At 40.0% G+C, this 15,535-nt stretch overlaps 1 pseudogene; it reads left to right on the top strand.

Annotated features, from left to right (window-relative positions):
• The first annotated feature begins 5,462 nt into the window (after positions 1-5,462).
• On the top strand, positions 5,463-14,361 carry LOC115291264 (annotated as a pseudogene).
• The last annotated feature ends 1,174 nt before the right edge of the window (positions 14,362-15,535 follow it).

Raw genomic sequence — 15,535 nt, 5'->3', positions numbered from 1 at the left:
GTCAATATCCCAAGGGAAAAATGGAATATATAATTTATCTTTTAATATTTTAAAATATTAAATTTAAATGTCTTAAATTTATTCTTCATGAGCTATGTAGCCTCAGGCATGGTATAGTATATTTCTCTTAGAACTCTCAGTGTAAAAAATTTTACCTTATGAAAAATAGAAATATTAAGTAAATTGCCACATATGCCAACTACTCATTACAAAATGACTCTTTAAATGAGTTCCAGTAATCATTTAGGAGTTCTTTCCAAAGTAACTATATGTTACAGAGGCAAACAGGGCAGAGTGACTTAAGGCTAAAATATTCCATCACTGACAATGAAAGGTCATTCAGAAATAAAGATTTAATGCCACTGAAATGATAGTGTGAGTCAAACTGGAAATATTTAATTTATAGAACTTTGATTTATATTGTTCACTCTGTTCTTAGCCTTTTAAAAGTAGCTGACTCACTACTTATCATGAGAAAAAGATTTCTTAAAAAAGCCAGCCCCTGGCAATAGCTACTATCTCAGGCGTTTGCCTGAATTATAACCACCATCCCTACACCATGACCATCCCAGTGAACCAAGATGACCACCACCTCCACCATCACCATTACGTCCTCTGCCTTGATCATTGTTCACTTTTTTCATCTCCCTCCCTATTTGATCCTACCTGGTCTATTAATTGAGGGGAAGAAAATTACTTAGTGATTTCCTATATCTTATTGAATTCTAACCTCAGGTATAGGGGGCACCTGGATGGCTCAGTCACTTGAACGTCTGTCTGACTGCAGCTCAGGTCACGATCTCGTGGTCTGTGAGTTGGATCAAGCTCCACATTGAGCTCTGTGCTGACAGCTCAGAGCCTGGAGCTTGCTTCAGATTCTGTGTCTCCCTCTCTCTTTGCCCTCCCCCGCTTGCTTGCACTCTGTCTCTGTCTCTGTCTCTGTCAGAGATAAATAAGCATTAAAAAAAAAAATCTTTAACCTCAGGTATAAATGAGAATACATCCTTATGAAATTAGAGATGGCAGAGGGCTGTCCGAGTGGCTCAGTCAGTTAAGCTTCTGAGTCCTGGTTTCAGCTCAGGTCATGATCTCACTGTTTAGTGAGTTTAAACCCCATGTCCAGCTCTGAGCTGACAGTCCAGAGCCTGCTTGGGATTCTCTCTCTCTCCCTCTCCCTCTCTCTGTCCCTCCTCTACTTGAACTGTCTTTGTCTCTCTCTCTCTCTCTCTCAAAAAAAGAAAAAAATGGCAGGTACATACCTCCATAAGTAAATGAGGTCTTAGAGTATCAGGTCATGATGACTACTAGGAAATATTATCAGAACAGGAAGCCCAGGAGCAGGCCTCCCACTGATCTGCCAGTCACAAAGGTGCTCGAATGGATCCCAAGGCAAGTTCTCATCAGTAGTGTGTATTTCAAAAAACAAGGGCTTCCATAAGCATCAAAATGAATGTGAAACTCAATGTGTATAAAATACGACAATAGCTTCAACTTAATTACCCTCTGATCTCACCCCTCCGGGGCCCTGGATCTTCAGGGCCCCAGCGGTCCTGACCAGTTTTGCAAGAACATTCGTTTGCTAAGTCACACGATTCTGTTTAACATTCTGGATCTGAAAGTTATTATAAACAGTGGTTTCTAAACCTGGCTGATAATAAGACCCATGTCAGGGGGCGCCTGGGTGGCTTAGCTGGTTAAGCATATGACTTTGGCTCAGGTCATGATCTCCCAGTTCATGGGTTTGAACCCTGCATCAGGCTCTGTGCTGACAGCTCAGAGCCTGGAGCCTGTTTCGGATTCTGTATTTCTCTCTCTCTCTTCTCCTCCTCCAACTCATGCTCACTCACTTGCGTGTGCTCTCTCTCTCTCTCTCTCTTTCAAAAATAAATAAACATTAAAAAATTTTAAATAGAACCATGTTAGGAAGGTTAATTTTTTGTTTTTGGAAAATATGTTCTAGAAGCTTCAAATTCTATAAGTTTTAAAACCTCCCCCAGGTGATTCTGATGGTTCTCTAGGCTTGAGAACCATAGGACATAGATGGTAGCCTCACATCTTCACCAACCCTGGCGTCACAAAACTCCTTGATCTGAGTATACTTTGGCTAATGGCAATAGGCCCACTGTGTGGTCAGACCAAGAAATAAGTTCTTGAAAGCCCGAGGTGAAATCCCTGTCTTGTCCCTGCTTAGCTATGGCCCCAAAAGGTGGAAAACTCTATCTAAAATGGATGACAATGGGAGGCCACCAGGCCCTTGGACATAGTTGGTTCAAGAACTCCTTAGCCATCAAGCCCCAGTTTTCAGCTGACCAAAAAGAAACTGTAGGTCTTATTAGAGTTCCAGAGCTCAGCTAAAGAGGCCCAGGGATCAAGGATTCAAAAGCCTCTGGTCTCTAGGATGATCTGCTCTGTTTCACAGCCTGAAAAACTCTCATCCACACACCACTCTAGATGACTCCATTTAAAATCTTAACCAAAAACAGTGTGGAAGTTCCTCAAAAAATTGAAAATAGAACTACCCTATGACCCAGCAATAGCACTGCTAGGAATTTACCCCAGGGATACAGGAGTGCTGATGCATAGGGGCACATATACCCCAATGTTTATAGTACTTTCAACAAGAGCCAAATTATGGAAAGAGCCAAAATGTCCATCACCTGATGAATGGATCAAGAAGATGTGGTTTATCTATACAAATGGAATGCTACTTGGCAATGAGAAAGAATGAAATCATGACTTTTGCAGCAATGTGGATAGAACTGGAAGGTATTACACTGAGTGAAGTAAGTCAGTCAGACAAGGACAGATATCATATGTTTTCACTCATATGTGGACCTTGAGAAACTTAACAGAGGACCATGGGGTAAGGGAAAGGGGAAAGTAATTACAAACAGAGAGGGAGGGAGGCAAACCTCAAGAGACTCTTACAGAGAACAAACTAAGGGTGGACCGGGGAGTGGGGGAGAAGGAAAATGGGGGATAGGCATTGAGGAAGGTGCTTGCTGGGATGAGTACTGGGTGTTGTATACAAGTCAATTTGATAACAAATTATATTAAAAATAAACACATAAATAAATATTTAAACAAACAAACAAAATACCTTACCCATTGGGGCTCCTGGCTGGTTCAGTCAGTGGAACTTTTGACTTTTGATCTTGACCTTGTAGGTCTGAGCCCCATACTGGGCATATATATTACTTTAAAAATAAATAAATAAAATTATTTTTAAAAACGCCTAACCATAATCATTAGAGACTTTAAGAGTTGGGAATAGCTCAAAGTGATGTGAAGATCTAATATATATTTTTCCAACTCTGTTTCTAAAAGGGGATATTCTGGCAATGGACTTTAGAATTTATTTCATACTTCTCCCATCCCCCAAACAAAAATACTATTTTATTTGTGATTATTCTTAAAGAAAAAAAAAGCATGCTCCCTCTCCACCACTGTCCCCCTCCAACATATGTACCAGCTACTGCCTCTTTGAGCAAGGAAATTATGTCTCTCCAGAGAAGAGCCAATTCTAGTAGCTTCTGACTCTAGTAGTTTCTTTATGGTTTTCTTTTGTAGAATGTTACTTAAAGACCTCAAAAAAAAGTCCAACTTCCTTCCCTGTCTTCCTCGACCATTTATCTAATAGAGCACAAAATTTGAGTTCAGAGATTTTCCACTTCTATAGCTGCTGAGATCGCACTCCTAACAATTAAAGGCTGATCTAGTTACCATAATAATTCAGTACAATTCCCAGCAACCTTGAGGCACCTGGGTGGCTCAGTTGACTAGACATCTGACTTCAGCTCAGGTCATGATCTCACAGTTCATGAGTTTGAGCCCCACATCAGGCTTTCTGCTGTCAGCACGGAGCCCACTTCAGATCCTCTGTCCCCCTCTCTCTGCCCCTTCTCCACTCTCTGTCTCTCAAAACTAAACATACATTAAAAAAATTTCCCAGCAACCTCTACTGTACCACAACAATTAGGAGCCAGTCTATACCATGATAAAATATCTACACTCTAAAGAATATGTCAACAGGCAAAGAGAAACTCAAAGTGGTAGCTCCCATCTGATTCCCCTCTCGTTGCTAAAATCCTGACCCATGTAAAGAGCAGAGGACCTGTGCTAGAAACACTTCTGAATAACAAAAGTAGTCTGCCCCACCACTTGTATTCCAGCACCCTCTTCCACGTGCCTCCACCATGTGCTGGCCACTAAGCTCCTATCCTCTGCTTCATAACCCAGTGCTGAGCTTCGGTGAACCAAGATTAAGAGGACGTCATGGGCTTCCAAGGACATCAAAGCTTGAGCCAATCAATACTTGGTTCACTAGGAGGAGACTGGATGAAAGAACAATTATGAAATTCTACTTATTACCTTGTAACAGATAATAACAAGCCACATAAAGCCAAAGGAACGAGGAAATAAAAGGAAACACACTGTCCCTTTAAATGTGTCTGATTTGCCTGTGCATTGCTGAAGAGAGGACAAAGGAAAGCACATAACTGGTCCTCACATACCTGCTCATGACGTTTATATAGATCTTCCTCTTAGCTTTGGATTGTTATTCAAACACAGTAAGTACCACAACTTGTCCTTCTATTGTCCCCCACCATACCCGCCCGCACACACACACACATACACCCATACCTTCTTCTTCAGGTCATACAGACTTTAAAAGGCTGAGCTGGCTTCTGTTTTCAGTCCTAAGCTCCTCCACTAAGGAAAGTTGAGAATATAGAATTTTAGGATTATTCTTAGTGTGTGAGCAAGGTTCTTCCTGTCCAGTTCAATACCTTAGATTTCAGATTAACTTTGTGCCATGTCTGACTATGGGATTCCAGGAAAGACCCACACTACAAAGAAGCTAATTTCCTCATATCCAGGAAGGCTAAGTTTTCTTATGGCAGCAATTAACACCCATCTGTGTTCTTCTATTAATGTGGATCCAGTGTGTAGGTAAGGACTTGGCAGAGTGACAGAGGATATCTTTGTCTAGGGGGTAAAAGAATTTATTAAGAAGATATAAAGGGAGACAGGTGTTCTTTGAATTAATGATAAGAAAGCTGTCTGGAGGTTTTATTTAGTAGTATTATTTTAAATGAGCTGGTTTGGGAGGTTTCTAATTTTTCAGAGGATGACTTTTGAATTTAGCCTCAAATTGTGAAGTAGAAGGTAACCCTACAAGAAGCTTTCAAAGACTTCTCAATTTTGTGCCTGGGTTCAGTGATCTCTCCCCACAAATTTACAAAGTTAACAAAGTAACAGAAGTGCTACTGCCCCGCCAGCAAGCAAGCCATTTCTATAGCAACTGATAACTTACTTTTGATCTGGCCAAAATTCTTATCACGCTTTACAGTCATTGGTCCATGGAAAGCAAATTAATAGCACAAGTTAGAAGGCAAGGCATGCGATGCGGGTTATTTGACAAGTGGGTCACTGTTCCACCAGCATGCATTAGGTGATAGATGTCAGTACTGGACATGCTGTTAGCATTGGAATCTGGCCCATTAATCCAGGAGCTGAGAAATCAAGCAGCTCTCCCTTCGGGCCGCCCTCTGCACTGGATCATCACTGTTTGGTCACCCTCCCCGGAACCCCTCATTAAGCCCTTAAATAGGATGATGCAGTTTTATACCAAAACCACTAAACACAATTTCCACAGAGTACATTTCACATAATACAGCAAACTCGTGTATTTTACTGTCTGAATATGGCTGACTGGAAAAGAGGCTCTTCTTAAGCGGATTTTTAAATTTTAGGGCACATTAGCAAAAATCATGCTAAGGATGAGATCATCCACATGAACTAGAATAAAAAGGGAAACTAACCAGGAAATCCAGACTTATGAGATGGCAAATTAGGTGACATCTGTTCAACTTGGCAGACATAACTTTATACTACCCCAAGGCTGGCACTCGGTATAGCCAAAGAGGCTCTTGATTGAATGAGCCTAAATCACCAGCTAGATCTTGGACAACAAACCCCTTATTTCTTTGGGTTGTACCTCCAACTCCACTATTATTGCCAGAGAAGCCTTGGCCCCTGCCTTGAACCAACTTTCACAATCTTGGCCGTGACTTTGGATCCTCCCAATGACTACCTTGCATCTCTGGCCTGACAATGAAACCACAGACTACCTGGTTCAAGCACCCTCCTACTTTGACTATGTTCCCAGGCTTCTTCTTCCAATACCACCTTTAACCCTGGAGCTCCCTGCTGGCTCAGCCCACAGCAACTACCTATGGGAATTGGAAAGACACTGAAGAGGTCTCCCTCCTCATTACCCACTTCTCCGTGGAAGCTTTCCCAACATGTTCATGTAGAATGGGCGACTCCTTCCTTTATGCTCCTACTATATCTTTGTAAACTTTTTCGAATTAACTAATTTACTTATGTGGCTTTTCCCCCATTCAACTTCTTTTTTTATTTATTTTTTATTTATTATTAAAAAAAATTTTACATTTTTTTTTGAGAGATAGAGAAAGATGGAATGTGAACAGGGGAGGGACAGAAAGAGAGGGAGACACAGAATCCAAAGCAAGCTCCACGCTCTGAGCTAGCGGTCAGTACAGAGCCCAATTGGGGGCTCGAACCCACAAAGCGTGAGATCATGACCTGAGCTGAAGTCAGCCACTCAACCAACTGAGCCACCCAGGAGTCTCTCCCCCTATTCCACTTCTTTTTTTTATTTTTTTATTTTTACGTTTATTTATTATTGAGACAGAAACAGAGCATGAGTGGGGGAGGGGCAGAGAGAGAGGGAGACACAGAATCTGAAGCAGGCTCCAGGCTCTGAGCTGTCAGCACAGAACCTGACGTGGGAACTCAAACCCACGAACTATGAGATCGTGACCTGAGCCGAAGTCGGATTCTTAACTGACTGAGCCACCCAGGCATCCCTCTACTTCTTAATGCTTTTTAATGGCAGATAATAAGTATCATTTAATCTTTTTATTTCTCCATTGTCTTGTACAGAACATTCATTCATGGCATATTGTAAGTCATAATAAATGCTTGATGAATGAATTAATTAATTAAAGTTTTCATACTTTAGTCATCTTTTCATCAACACCAAGCTGAAATTTTGTTAGCACTGAATCATTTTTACTGAAATCACCCCAAAGTTACTGCTATGTCTATTATTCATGGAAAATATCACATCCACTTATAGGAAATCCATATGAATTTTCAAAGTTCTCCACTCAAGATAAGAATATTGGGTTTAAGTAGCATATTTTTATTTATGTGGTTTTTTGAGATGATTTGTTATAACTGACATTAAGGACTCACCGTGCCCCAGGCACTGTTCTCAGCATTTATACATATTAACTGCACAAATCATTATTACAACCCCATGAAGTAGGCGCTGTTGTTATCTTGCAGAAGCTAAATCTAAGATGGTTAAGAAACTTTTCAAGTTGATAAAGCTACTAAGTGACAGAACCAGCAGTCAACCCAGTACCTGAGTCCAGAGCCCCATTCTGACCCACAACATAGTGTGCTTCGAGAATAATCTGTTCATCCACCCAAAGCACGAGGCAACAAACATGTACCTTCAAAGACTGTAAAGAGAGAAGTGGAGACCCTGGAAAGCAACGTTATGGAGTGTGAAGGCAAACCCTAAAGCCTAAATGCGTAATCCCAGGCAGATTTCAGTGTCTCTGTTCCCTTTCTTTTAACGCCTATCCTTGAGCTTGTTTTCTTACTTTTCCTCTTTGCTCTGGTTTATGTGCCTTATATTTATTCTCATGGATACCTGACACGAGAAATGTACAGGAGAATGGGAAGTCACATGGATTTAAGGTAAAGATATAAATTGGGGAGAAAGATTCTGAGGACTGCCAGTCCCTGACTATCCCCCTTACGGTCATTACTCTCTGACATTCTTTTTTTGTTTTTGTTTTTAAGGTTTGCCCTACTCTGAAATTCTGTGGTGACCTTTCAGGTTTGATTTTTGCTATGACATGTGTTCATTTTTTTTAAATGTTTATTTATTTTTGAGAGAGACAGAGTGCAAACAGGGGAGGGTCAGAGGGAGAGGGAGACACAGAATCCCAAGCAGGCTCCAGGCTCTGAGCTGTCAGCACAGAGCTCAACATGGGACTCAAACCTGAGAACTGTGAGATCATAACCTGAGCTGAAGTTGGATTCTTGACTGACTAAACCATCCAGGAGCCTTGACCGTCTAACATTTTCAATAGCATTGCCCTACAACTCACAGAAGAGGAAGAAGACCCCCAAAAATGGCCAATAAATATATGAAAAGATATTCAAGTTCATCTGTAATCATACAAATAAAATATTAGAATGTCAATGAGATATCATTTCTTTTCCATCAGATTGACAAAAATTTAACTCTAACTATGGAGAAAATTGGAACTTGCAACCCCTCCTGGTGAGCATATAAGTTAATATAACCACCTCAGAGAGTAATGTGGTAATATCTAGTGAGGTTGAAGATTTATGATACACTGGGCCCAGGAATTCTGCTTCCACTTATTTCCCTGGAGAAACTCTCCCACACGCGTATTCAAGGATGTTACTAGGCTGTAATAGGAAAAAATGAAATACATAAGCATACACTAATTAGAGAATACATAAATACATTCATGTATATTCAGATGATGGAATACTGTGTACCAGAAAAGTCAATAAACTTGATATGTCAATGTAGACAGATATCAAAAGCAAAATGTGCAGTGAGAAAAGCAAGATAAGATGGATGCCATGTGGTATAATAACATTTATAAGAACTTTGAAAGCATACAATTCTAAATATTTGTCATAGATATGTCCATATAAAGCATAAGCATAAAAATACACTCAGGAAGGATATGTCAACATTGGAATAGTGGGTGCTTCTATAGTGAGAGGTAAACAGGACTCATACAGAGAACAAAGAGAACCATATGCTTCATGTTCCTTTCTTTTAAAAATGGTCTAAAGCAAGCGTGACAAAATAATAAAATTTGTGAATTTTACTTTATTTTTTCAACTGGGGCATAGTTTATTTTGTTTTTTAATGTTTATTTATTTATTTTTGAGAGAGAGGAAGAGCATCAGCAGGAGAGGGGCATCAGCGGGGGAGGGGCAGAGAGACCCAGAATCTGAAGCAGGCTCCAGGCTCAGCTGTCGATATGGAACCCACTGAGGGGCTCAAACCCACAAACCGTGATATCATGACCTGAGCCAAAGTTGGATGCTTAACCGACTGAGTCACCCAGGTGCCCCTAAAATGTGAATTTTAGGTAATCACTGTTCAGATGTTTGTAATGTTACCCTGTTTGTTCTTCTGTGTGTTCAAAATATTTCACTGAGAAAGCAAACACTCTCCTATACTAAATAGTTTCAAAGGGGCTAAACATAGAGTCTAGTAAGAGAAGCTGCAATTAAGAGCAAATAAGCTTGAGCACCTTAATGGACCCAGACAGCACCAAAGCTCCAGAGACTGTGAATTATTGCCAAAGCGTAGATACGCATCACCTAGAGGAGAGGGTGGTTCCTCTTCAAGGCCGGTCACAGTGATTTCCCAGCCAGAAAGATAGTTTGGACCTGTCAGACAACCTCTTATTTCTCTTAAACCAGGTAGAGTTTCTATGACTCAATTCTAATAGTGCTTGTCTTTGGTTAGTCTTGCCACCCACACCAGCCTGAGACTAACAATATTAAAGAAAATTCAATTTCCAGTGAAATATGGTATGCACGGACTACAACACAAAATTCCTTAAGCCAGCCAGACCAAATCCTTTTGCTGCAAAATTCTTATTTCCTTCATGGTCTTTTCTTCCACCCAGGTTCTTGTTATTAACAGATTTCAAAAATGTATCTTTTGAAGACTTGGGAGCCAACTTGAAGAGCTGTCCTGAAGACGAGACCATTTTAGGATGTATAAGGGTAATATCTATAGGAGGTCTGAACACATTAATAATGCTTAAATTCATGAGTTCATTATCACACACATATGTGCATACTTGCACATGCACACACACATACACACAGAGCTAGCGGTCAACTTGAAGATGCTATTCATTTAGAAAATTAGGAAGTAAAAGGAAATAATTCTTCAACCTGCCTTTCCTATATGAACTTGATACTACATAATCAAATAATAGATGAGGCAAAGTTTCTCTTTATAAATGATTTCCAACAAATAAATGAAGAAAAAAGCGAGAATAGGAATATTACCTTTTGCAACCCCTAAAGAGCTAAATCATCCGAACATTAAGCATGTATAATGGCTCAGCACACAAAAGAGAGACAATCAGACATTATGTGCCTCCTAATGAAGAATATATCACCAACTGTGAAATGATCTTGCTAAAACAATTAAGTCTGAGTCTGACTAAGCCTCAAGATCCAAATACCAATTTATAAGAATAAGAGGGCAGAGGCACATGTTAAAAGGAATCTAATCAGCAAATCCAGACTCTGGAAAGCTACAGGAACGATCCTGGTGTTTCTAGAACAAATAATTGCAAAGAGAAAGATAAGAGATACAAAGAGGAAAACTGTAAATGAAAAGACTCAAAAAGCAAACCTTAAAACAAAAACAGGCAAAACTATAGAATTCAGTCTCAAGTCTAGCACACTTGTGTTAGGAAAAATAAGTAAATATCATAAAGTTAAGATAGTGCTTCGTCATGAGGGAAGGATGAGTTGACACTGGGACAGAACATGTGCAAGAAAATCTCTGTCTTCTGACATGAATGGTGATTTCAAGAACATTAGCCTTATAATTCAGTAAGCTATATGAGCCATTGGTTAAAGACAGAAAGCCTGCAGAACACAAATAATTGCGATGTAACAAGATAATGGGGAGCAAAAACTATACTAATACCAATTTGCCTCATGTAGAACATCAATAGATCTGTAAATTGCATGATTCTTGTCTCAAGCTTTGAAGGTGCATCAAGTAATTTAAAAAAAAAAACAGTTTTAAAAGAGGGAATATAGTGGGAATTACTTTCCCTTTGGCTGGAATATAATTTACTTTGCTGGATGTAAATATTGTGCTACCAAGCCATGTGTAGTTTACCAAGAAAAGTCTGAAACCTTGTCTCCTATCCTGTCATTAAGAAACAAAATGTTAGGAGCATCTGGGTGGCCCAGCAGGTCAAGCAGCCAGCTCTTGATTTGCTCAGGTCATGATCTCATTGTTTGTGGGTTCAAACTTCTGTCCTCTGCCTCACTTCTCATCTCTCTTTCTCTCTCAAAATAAATAAACTAAAAAAAAAAAAAAAAACAAAGAAAGAAACAAAACATTAAAAGATAAAAACAAATCTGTTATCTTAAGCTGTAAAAAAGCAACAATTCCACACATCAGGTCATGAGAAGAATATTAACTATTTCTGATGCCATAGATCAAAATTATATTTCATTTCCACACTTTAGTGTATACTTGGGCTGAAAGCCAAACACTGTATAATATGTCACATCCTAACTTATTAGTTGACAAATCAGACTTATTACAGAATTAAAAGTAAATTAAGCAGCATGCATTCTTTGTTAATTGGGGAATAGTCAAGATTTGTCTCCATATATTACTGATGTTAAGGAGCATATTTAAAATAAACATCAAAATATGATAGCAATATAATTTTGCTCCAGTTCACTCAATTACAATATACCATAAAAATGATTAAAAATATAAATCCAAAAAGGCTTTGCAAGATCACATATTTCTGTGAAAGGGGTTCCAGAATTACTTTTTTAAAGGCCGAGGTAGGAAGTCTGGCAAATGCTGGTGTGCAGAATAGTAACTCCCCCTTCACCTGTGTATAGAATCATCCATAATATGATCCCGTTTGCCCTTTACCTTCTTCCTATTCCAGCTATTTTATCCCCACAAATTTCTTGGGTCCAAAAACCTCTCTGACATTAAATGTCATACTATTTTCCAAATCTTCCCAATCTCTCCACAGTTTTCATTTGCATATGCTCTTTCCTGACATTTTTCTCTAATTCCAACTATTAAGCTCCTATCCATATATTGGGTCCCAGTGCAAATGTCTGCTTTTGCTGTTTTTGCCTGACAGAGTTAGTCAGTCTCTCCTCTGTGGACCCTCAACTTGTGTCTTGCCTTCTGTTACTGCAATATAGCACCATAGTGTAATTGGCCATTTGGAACATCTGTCTCCATGCAGGACTGTCAGGTAAAACACAGAGTAACCAGTTAAATTTGAATTTCAGCTAAGCAACAAATAATATTTTAGTAGAAGTATATCCCATGCAATATTTGGGACATACTTATGCTAAATGTTTTTATTTGTTGTTTGTCTGAAATTCAAATGTAACTGGGCTCCCTATATTTTTATTTACTAAGTCTGGCAACCCTAGACTCCAGCATAATATCATAAACAACTTAAACTATGTTTTCTGGGGCGCCTGGGTGGCTCAGTCAGTTAAGTGTCTGACTTCAGCTCAAGTCATGATCCCATGGTTGGTGAGTTCAAGCCCTAGGTCAGGCTCTGTGCTTACAGCTCAGAGCCTGGAGCCTGCTTCAGATTCTGTGTCTTTCTCTGTCTCTGCTCCTCCTCCACTCATGTTCTATCTCTCTCTCTGTCTCTCAAAAATAAATAAACATTAAAAATTTTGAAAAAAAAACTATGCTTTCTTATGAAGCCATTTTGGGGTGTGTGTGTAGGTATATATGTATGTGTATGTACAATGTGTATGATTGTCTACATTCCAGATGGATACAAAGGAAACTACCAATAAAGGTTATTTCTGAGAAGATGCAGTGACTTTCTCTTCTGACCTATTTAACTGTCTATCATTAACATATGTTAATTTTGCAATAAGAACTCGTTTTTTAAAAAAGATCACAAGCAACTTGAGAGGAGGAATAATTATTCTTCTTTATGTCCTCCTAATGGTTGGCATATTTCCATAGTTTTCAACAAATGCAAGTGGAATAAACGAATGGTTGAGTGGGACTCTTCTGAAAGCACTTTGTGAACTGGGCACTGTCATTTGTTGAGCAAATACCTATCGAGCACTTACAGTGGCCCATGCACTGTTGTAACAGCAGCAATAAAGCCCTTTTAAATAGGCACTAAGAATCTAATATTGCAGCTTTTAATTAATGCTTCCCAGGCTTTTGGCTGATGGATTTTCAGGAGCTCATACAGTTGTGTACAGTCCTTGATTACAAGGTTTCATTTTTCTTATTGACCACAAACCAGACAAAGACACGCTCTTGTGGAGCTTACATCCTAGTGGAGATAGACAAATGATAAGAAAGCAAATAAATATAGAGGTGCCTGGGTGGCTCAGTCTTTTAAGCATCAGACTCTTGATTTGGCTCCGGTCATAATCCCATGGTTTGTGGGTTTGAGCCCGGAATCTGGCTCTGTGCTGAGAGCTCTGTGCTGAGGGGGGAAGCCTGCTTGGGATTCTCTGGCTCCCTCTCTGTCTCTGCCCCTCCCCTACTTGTTTTCTCTCATGCTTTCTCTCAAAATAAACTTTTTAAAAAACATCTAAAACAGAAGAAAGTGAACAAATATATAAATAATTTCCCATATAGGGTAAGATGATGAAAAATGAAGACTTCTCTGGGGTAGGAGTTATCTGAGATGAGATCTCACTCCTGAGGAGTCAGCCTGAGACAACCCCATAGGGAGGCAGAACTTCCGAGTAAATACAAAGTAGTCAAAGATAGGGAGGAGCAACAAGCTAGTTGTGTTTGACAAACAGAAACAAGGCCCCAAGCTGCAAATCAAAACAGTGCCAGGGCTTCACAAAAGAAGATATATGCATATGAAGACGTGTTACATTAGCATGCAAATAAATGTAAATTAAGACCACAGTCTGATATCTCTACATATCCACTAGCCTAGCGCAACAACAATTTTTAACTCTGCTGGTGACCTTGAGCCTTCAGGAGAGTGACAGGAAGTTTCTGGAAGCTGCATGTCCTGGGCGGTGCCCAAGGAGGCCATTCTGTTGCTACAAATCCCAGAGGTCAGATATGGCTCGTGTCTCCGCATTTCTCCATTATCCATCTGCCCCAGGATGGTGTAGAACACAGCACATTCACCTGTTTCCTGATGGCCATTGGGGTTCGGAAGCCACATCTCCCCACTGGACTGGTGAGAGGGTTGGCAGTGTTTTGCTCCTGGGCCTAATTCTAGCTGCTTATTTGAATCCTGGTTCTGTGATGGACCATACCCTGGCTGCAGCCCTCACTCTCCATCGTCACTAGGGCCTCAAACAACCGGTTATTATGTTAGGGAAGAAGCTTTGCAGAAAGCTGCCCAGGCAGGGGTGTGGGCCCTATCGGCTTTCACCTTTGCTGGACTTTGTTGTTCCAACGGTCATGATGTGCGCATCTGCAAGGCAGCTGCCACACTGTGGGAGCTCTGACCTCTTTGACTTACCACCTTGAGAACCGACTGTACACCTCTTTGCCTCTGCTCTGTCATGCAATTCAACTCATGATAAAGAGGCAGTAACAGGTAAGTCCAATGGTAAGACAGCCTCTTCTCCTAATCACCTGGTTATGTTCAGAATTTAGCCTTTGGAGAAAAGGTTTGAGAGGGATTGTATCCAAGAAATTTGGAGACTGGGTTCCTTATTCTGGTGATTTTATGGGGCTGTCTCCCAGCTTCTCACAAGACTCACAGGATAACTAAACATTATTTTTGAGCTCTTTGCCTTTTCACTCATCCAACTCTTGAAGGGAATTTAGCTTTATTACAATCAATATGTGGCCAAACTTCAGTGTTTGTTCTGGGAATGACAGAGAAAGGGAAAGACTGTTAACTCCCAGGTAAAGACTTTACAGAAAATCAGTCAGTGTTTAATTTTTTTTAATGTTTTTTTTAACATTTATTTATTTTTGAGAGACAGAGAGAGAGAGACAGATCATGAGCAGGAGAGGGACAGAGACAGAAGGGGACACACAGAATCGGAAGCAGGCTCCAGGCTCTGAGTCATCAGCACAGAGCCCGACATGGGGCTTGAACCCATGAACTGAGATCATGACTTGAGCCGAAGTTGGACGCTCAACTGACTGAGCCATCCAGGCACCCCTTTAAATGTTTAAAAAAAAAAATTTTTTTTTTTTTTTTGCGAGAGAGACAGAGTGGAGAGTGGGCAGAGAGAGAGAGGTAGACAGATTCCAAAGCAGGTCCAAGGCTCTGAGCTGTCAGCCCAGATTCTGATGCGGGGTTGGAACTCCCAATTGTGAAATCATAACCTGAGCTGAACTCGGAGGCTTAACTGACTGAGCCACCCAGGCGCCTCAGTGTTTAATTTTTAAAAATGTCTCTTTCTACTCAGTGGGTACCAGTTACAGATGGTTACATGTCCTAGGGAAACTTTAAAATGAGGAAATACTGGTATTTCACATTACTAATTTCTAAATCCTGGAAAGAAGAGCCTGGAGAACTTGAGTGCAGGGAAGTTCCATGCAGGAAATAGGCTCCTTTAGAGATGCATCAAAATATTACAAATTCTAAACCAAGATTAATCCAAAATGTGGTTATTTTACTTGTCCTAAAATAATCTGCCTACAAATATAAAACTGTAAGTAAAA

The sequence above is a fragment of the Suricata suricatta genome, chromosome 5, assembly GCF_006229205.1.
Source record: "Suricata suricatta isolate VVHF042 chromosome 5, meerkat_22Aug2017_6uvM2_HiC, whole genome shotgun sequence".
NCBI lineage: Eukaryota > Metazoa > Chordata > Mammalia > Carnivora > Herpestidae > Suricata > Suricata suricatta.
Note: the sequence above shows the minus strand (reverse complement) of the source record. Positions and strands in the feature narration are given on the sequence as shown.